This window comes from Anas platyrhynchos, chromosome 24 (genome assembly GCF_047663525.1).
Source record: "Anas platyrhynchos isolate ZD024472 breed Pekin duck chromosome 24, IASCAAS_PekinDuck_T2T, whole genome shotgun sequence".
Lineage (NCBI taxonomy): Eukaryota > Metazoa > Chordata > Aves > Anseriformes > Anatidae > Anas > Anas platyrhynchos.
The window spans coordinates 6,782,371-6,788,433 of NC_092610.1; positions in this window are offsets into that span (position 1 = coordinate 6,782,371).

A 6,063-nucleotide genomic window follows, 5' to 3' on the forward strand; every position below is an offset into this window, starting at 1 on the left:
TGCTGCTCCACACCCGAACTGTCACAAGTCCATGGGGCCAGGCAGGATCCACCCAAGGGTGCTGAGAGAGATGGTGGATGTGATTTCTGGGCTGCTTTCCATCATCTGTCAGTGGTCATAGTCATCTGGAGAGGTTCTGGATGACTGGAAACTTGCTAATGTGACGCCCATCTATAAGAAGATTCATAAGGAAGACCCGGGGAACTACAGGCCTGTCAGCCTGACCTTGGTGCCAGGAAAGGTGATGGAACAGGTCATCTTGAGTGCTATCACACAGTGTGTGGGGGATAACCTCGGGATCAGGCCCAGTCAGCGTGGGTTCATGAGTGGCAAGTCCTGCCTGACCAACTTCATTTCCTTCAATGACCAGGCAATCCACCTGGTGGATGAGGAAAAGCCTGTTGACGTAGTCTACCTAGACTTCAGCAAGGCCTTTGACACAGAGTCTCACAGTATTCTCCTGGAGAAGTTGGCAGTCCATGGTTTGGACAGTTACACACTTTGCTGGGTTGAAAACTGGCTGGACGGCCAGGTCCAGAGAGTAGTGGTGAATGGAGTGAAATCCAACTGGCGACTCACCGGTGGTGTTCCCCAGGGATCAGTGTTGGAACCCATCCTCTTTAATATCTTTATTGATGATTTGGATGAGGGAATTGAGTGCACCCTAAGTACATTTGTAGAAAACACCAAATTGGGGGGAAGTGTCAATCTGCTGGAGGGTAGAAAGGCCCCACAGAAGGACCTGGACTGGATGGGTTGATGGGCAGAGGCCAAGGGAGGAGGTTCAACATTGCCAAGTGCTGGGTCCTGCACTTTGGTCACAACAACCCCACACAGTGCTACAGGCTTGGGCCAGGGTGGCTGGAAAACTGTACAGAAGAAAAAAGGCTCTGAGGGTGTTGTTCAATGCTTGCCTGAACATGAGCTGGCAGTGTGTCCAGGTGGCCAAGAAGGCCAACAGCATCCTGGCCTGTAGCAGGAATAGTGCAGCCAGCAGGGCCAGGGAGGTGATCGTCCCTTTTTATTCTGCTCTGGTGAGACTGCACCTCGAATATTGTGTTCAATTTTGGGCCCCTCACTACAAGAAGGACTTCGAGGCCCTGGAGCTTTGTCCAGAGAAAGACTATGAAGCTGGTGAAGGATCTGGAATACAAGTCTTATGAAGAGAAGCTGAGAGAACTGGGGTTATTTAGTCTGGAGAAGAGGAGGCTCAGGAGAGACCTTATTACTCTCTACAGGTACCTTAAAGGAAGTTGTGGAGAGCTGGGGGTTGGCCTCTTCTTGTAGATAACCAGTGATAGGACAAGAGGGAATGGCCTCAAGTTGCACCAGGGGAGGTTCAGATTGGAAATTAGAATAAATTTATTCTCATAAAGGGTGATGAGACACTGGAATGGGTTGCCCCTGGAGGTGGTGGATTCACTGTCCCTAGGGGTGTTTAAGGAGAGGTTGGACATGGTGCTTAGGGACATGGTTTAGTGGGTAGTACATTGGTAGTACAGGGATGATTGGATCAGATGATCTTGGAGATCTTTTCCAACCTCAGTGATTCTATGACTAATTGCAAGGTTAAAAGAAGATGAGCCTCAAAGTTAAGTCTTAGCTATAAATGTCCCATAGAAATGCTCCTTGCTTGCCAGAGATGTGACTTCTCATTGTCGTTGTGGTCCAGCTCTGGTGACTCCAAAGGAAATGAAGAGTTCCTAGCCCTGGGGCAACCCTCTTGTGTGTCCTTGAGAAAGAAGTACTGCTTGACTGTGCCTCGGTTTCCCTATCAATAAAACAGGATGTGTCACACTGCAGGATCTTGGGGGCGAGAGCAGCAGCAGGCATGATCCCTGCACCCTATGGCCAGCTAGAGCTTCTCCTCAGCAGCCCACCTCCAGGGTCAGCTGCCTTCTTGGCCCTTCACAGAACCATTTTGGAAGCAGTAAAGGAGACACTGATGCTGCATGATAGAAGACCCCCACTTTTAAGAGGAAGGTGGGGGCTAGTAAGGCCTGGGTTTTTCACTTTCAGACTGATCCCACCTCTCTGCTGATGGTGACAGCTGCCCCTGAGAAGTGATGGGTCTCCCAAAGTAACAGTCACATTACCACATCAGGCACCATGGCTCTCCAGAGCAGGCTGGACACAGGCTCAGAGCAGGAACATGAGCTGGCTGGAGTGGGATCTCGCACCTCCAGCCACAGGTTCACCCCACAAAGCAGAGAGCAGTAGGTACCGAACTAAGGAAATGCCACTGGAAGTGACAGACCATGAATCATTCCTGCACTCACATTTTCTCTTGCATTATTATCCTTTTTAAAAATTGAAGATAGTAATAGGTTACTGTACTTGAAAGTTAGATAATGGAAGATTTTAGGGAGATAAAATTCAAATGGGATCCAGGGAGAGAGAGGGATAGGGAGAGAAAATGGAAAGGGATTCATTATGAACTTAGCTTAACTTATAAATATTCCCCCTGGTTAGGACCTTATGGTGTTAATAATTAACCAGAATCTTATGAAGGCTAAAATAATTGCAATACACACAAAGATCATCGCTTCAGCATTCAGCATGTGCACAAACCTTGCCTACCACTCATCTCAGTTACTGTGGCAACAGTACATCTGCTTTCCACAATATCCTTCATTAATCATTTACACTCAGGAAAAATAATGTCCTGGAGGAATGATGCCACACGTGATGTTTCTGCTCACCTGCCAAAGCATTGGACCAGCTTTTAATACAGCCTCTTGACCACTGTTTACAGACAAAACCCTGCACCATGCAAGGTGTGGGCTGGGTGCTCCTCAGCTTCATCCATTCACAGCCTTTATGGGTTTGGGTTATTCACTCATTTTGGTGAGCATTTCCCAGCACAGCAGGACAAGCCTATTCCCACTGCAGCCAGGGTGATGGTAACCACCTTCGCCATCCCATCCTGGATGCTCATCTCAAGGCTGTACCTCACTGCTTCACACAGCTTCTTCTCAGACTGGAGCAGGTTATTTATTTGAAGATTACAAATAATAAGAGTGTAAAATATCTCCTTTTATAATCTTTCCCTGGCTATCCAAAATAAAATAAACTGCATATTCAGCAAGTAATCAATGCCATACCATCGTATTATACTTTCTATATCAGAGTACAGTACTGTTTTATAGTACTGCTCAGTAAACCTCCTGGACCTGGGCAAATGTTATCTCCAGTTTACTGATGGAAAAAGTGAGGAATAGGCAGGCCAAGTAATGCTCCCTTATACAGTTCATACACCCCAAGGACAAATAGATCTCTGTTTTCTCCTCCTTAGTGCCCATGCACTGTGCAATTGGGTCATTCCCAGACTTTCTTGAAAAACTAAACAAATTCAACTCTTTCAGACATTTTCCCCAGCTGTCAGATAGCTTATATATCTTTTCTACACTCTCCCCGGCTAAGCAACATCCAGGTGAAAACATGTTTCTCAAGTCTGTATGTTCACCCCAGATGGGCTCACTGCTGTACAGGTGTGACTTCTCTCCGCGATGCTTCCCACAGCTCTGTGCCACTGCCCTGCTCTCTGGCTCCTCATGTTTGCCCATGGTGCTCTTTTCTTGCCCCTGCATTCCAGGACAAAAGCCTGGACTAAGCTCAGAGCAGAGTGGTGGGAGCAAGCAGAAGTAACACAAGGTGCAGCTCTCATTTTTGCCAAGGCGCTCATTTCTCACCAAGGCTCTCATTTTTGCCCACATATTGCCCCTCTGTCCAAAGCAGCATCCTCAACTCCTGGCAGAGGAACCAAGTCAAGAGAGCACCAACGTAGTGGTGTGTATCTGTTGGCACCATTGCCCTGAATGTGCCAAGGAGTATGTTCTGGTGGGACCCAACCCTGTAATCCTGGGTCTCTGTCTCTGTGTCTTCTCCTCCCTGGGTTTCCCTTGTTTTGGGATTTTCAGGCTAGTTTAGTACAGTTAGCTGGTAGTCATTGCCTCTGAGATTTTGAATCTCACTGAAGCCCAACAGGTATTAAAGATGTGAAGCAAACCAGATGCTGGGAAAAGCCCAAAACATATGTTAGAAACAACCTGTTTATGTGGGTGCAACCTCAGACACCAGCCATTTGTCAGAGCATTTTGATTTTACTGACTCTGAAATGCCAGTGTGAAACTTTACAACCTGTTAACCACAAATCAGCCTGCCCTTGGACCTTGCGTCTCACTCTGGGTCATTTCACAGGGTCTCACAGGCCACAGTCCTAGGCAGTGGAGATACATTTAAAGGTAGTGAATGGACATCACTTCTACCAACTGGAATAATCCATTTGGGTCCTGAAATAGTTTCCGTTCCTTGTCCTAGGTAGCTCGCAGACTGTTCTGGTTCTAAAGTGTTAATTTATGAAGTACTAGAAAATGTCTCTGTGTGCTTTGGGACTGCAAATGCAGCTGGTCTTTCTCATCTGCATTTCCTTCCTGCTACTCCATGGTTCTCATTATAACAGTATTAATGAAAGAGGACCGCTGGAGGTCTCCAGTCACCTCCCACTCAGGACTGTTACAAGCCACTCTGTGTTTCTGTCCTTTGGAGACACATGCCTAGCAGCCTTTTGCAAAAAGTCCTGGGAGTTAGCAGCAGGAAGGCCTGGCAGGATAAGAAAATTCCTTTGGTAGTTGCAGTACAATGGCCCCATGGGATGTCCCTGCTATTAAAGCAGTGGAGCACTTGCCATTAACCAGAAGGTGAAGTGTCATGTGCACTGGGAGGCGATGGACCATCCTTCGGAAAAGCCTACTGCTGAGCTCTGCAGAGCAGCCTTTCATTACAGCAGAGTCTATAGCAGGAGAAAAGGCAGATGACATAAAACAAAGTGACAACAGATGCCTCCCAAAAGGAGGCATCTTTAACCACTGATAAACATCGTGGCAGGAGGTGAAGGAGGTTAGGTGGGATTGTGCACTGTAGGGATGTGGGTATCCGTGTCCCACACAGAGTCCCCCCAGATCTCACCACTACCTCCTGTAAGCACAGCAAGTCCAGCTCCTGGGACCAGTGCAACATCACCAGCAGTTCCCACATCAGCCTCAAAAAGAAAAGACACAACCACTCTTCCCCATGTACTGCTGTACTATAAGCCCTGGACAATATAGAGGTTGATGAAGGGAGTTCATCAAAAGATTCTTAATAAATGTGACATGACTGAGTTTCCTAGCCTTGGGAAGAGGGAACCCATCTCTGCAGCAAATCATGGAAGATGTTGGTACTGAGTCACTTATTTGCTCATAAAATCTGTGCTATAAGTGAGATGAGAAGAGTTTGCTGCAGAGGACCCAGCAACTGGGGGTTATCTTGCAAGAGACCTCCAGGTTTTCCATTCTCAGCTGCAAGACTATGCCTGGGCCAGGGAGATTATCAAGAACTGGGTGTTTAACTACAGGAAATCAAAGGTAGGGAATTCAAGTCTACTTGTTCAGCAGAGACACAAGGGTGCTGAGACCTAATGCAGAAGTATCAGGGAACAGGCAGAAGCATGCTTCCATTTCAGGAAGGCCTTGACTTCCCAGGAGCATCCCAGGACATCCTGCACTATTCAACCACATGTGTCCAAACCCCAGGAAGGATTTTAGATGTGAGGTGTCAGCAGGGACACATGGTGGAATGGTTCAAGCACAGGTAGAGCCAGGCATGCCTCCTTTGTGTTCCTGTCCTTTCGGTGTGCAGCTGTGCAGTGATAGCAGAGGGGGGACAGGCCTGGGTTTACCGGGGCCATGAGCGGGGAGGGCAGCAGAGGAGGGAGCAGCCCCAGGGTGAGAGCTGTGAGGTTTGTTGTGGCTGGCTTCAGGAGGTTGGGAATGGTCAGTAGGGTTTGCAGGGCTGGGAGGTGGCAGGTAGTAAGGTTAGAGAGATTTGGGAAGGCTAGCAGGAGTCAGTGAGGTTTGGGATTATTCTGTGAGGGTGGCTGGGGAAGAGGTTAATAGGAAAGGTGTCCAGAGGTACCCGCCCTGCATCCCAGCAGAGCTCCATGCCAGTTGCTACAGGCAAGCAGTAACCCTGAAGTTTGGAACAGATGCAATAGCCAGCACAGAGGAAGCCCCTCTCTGCAGT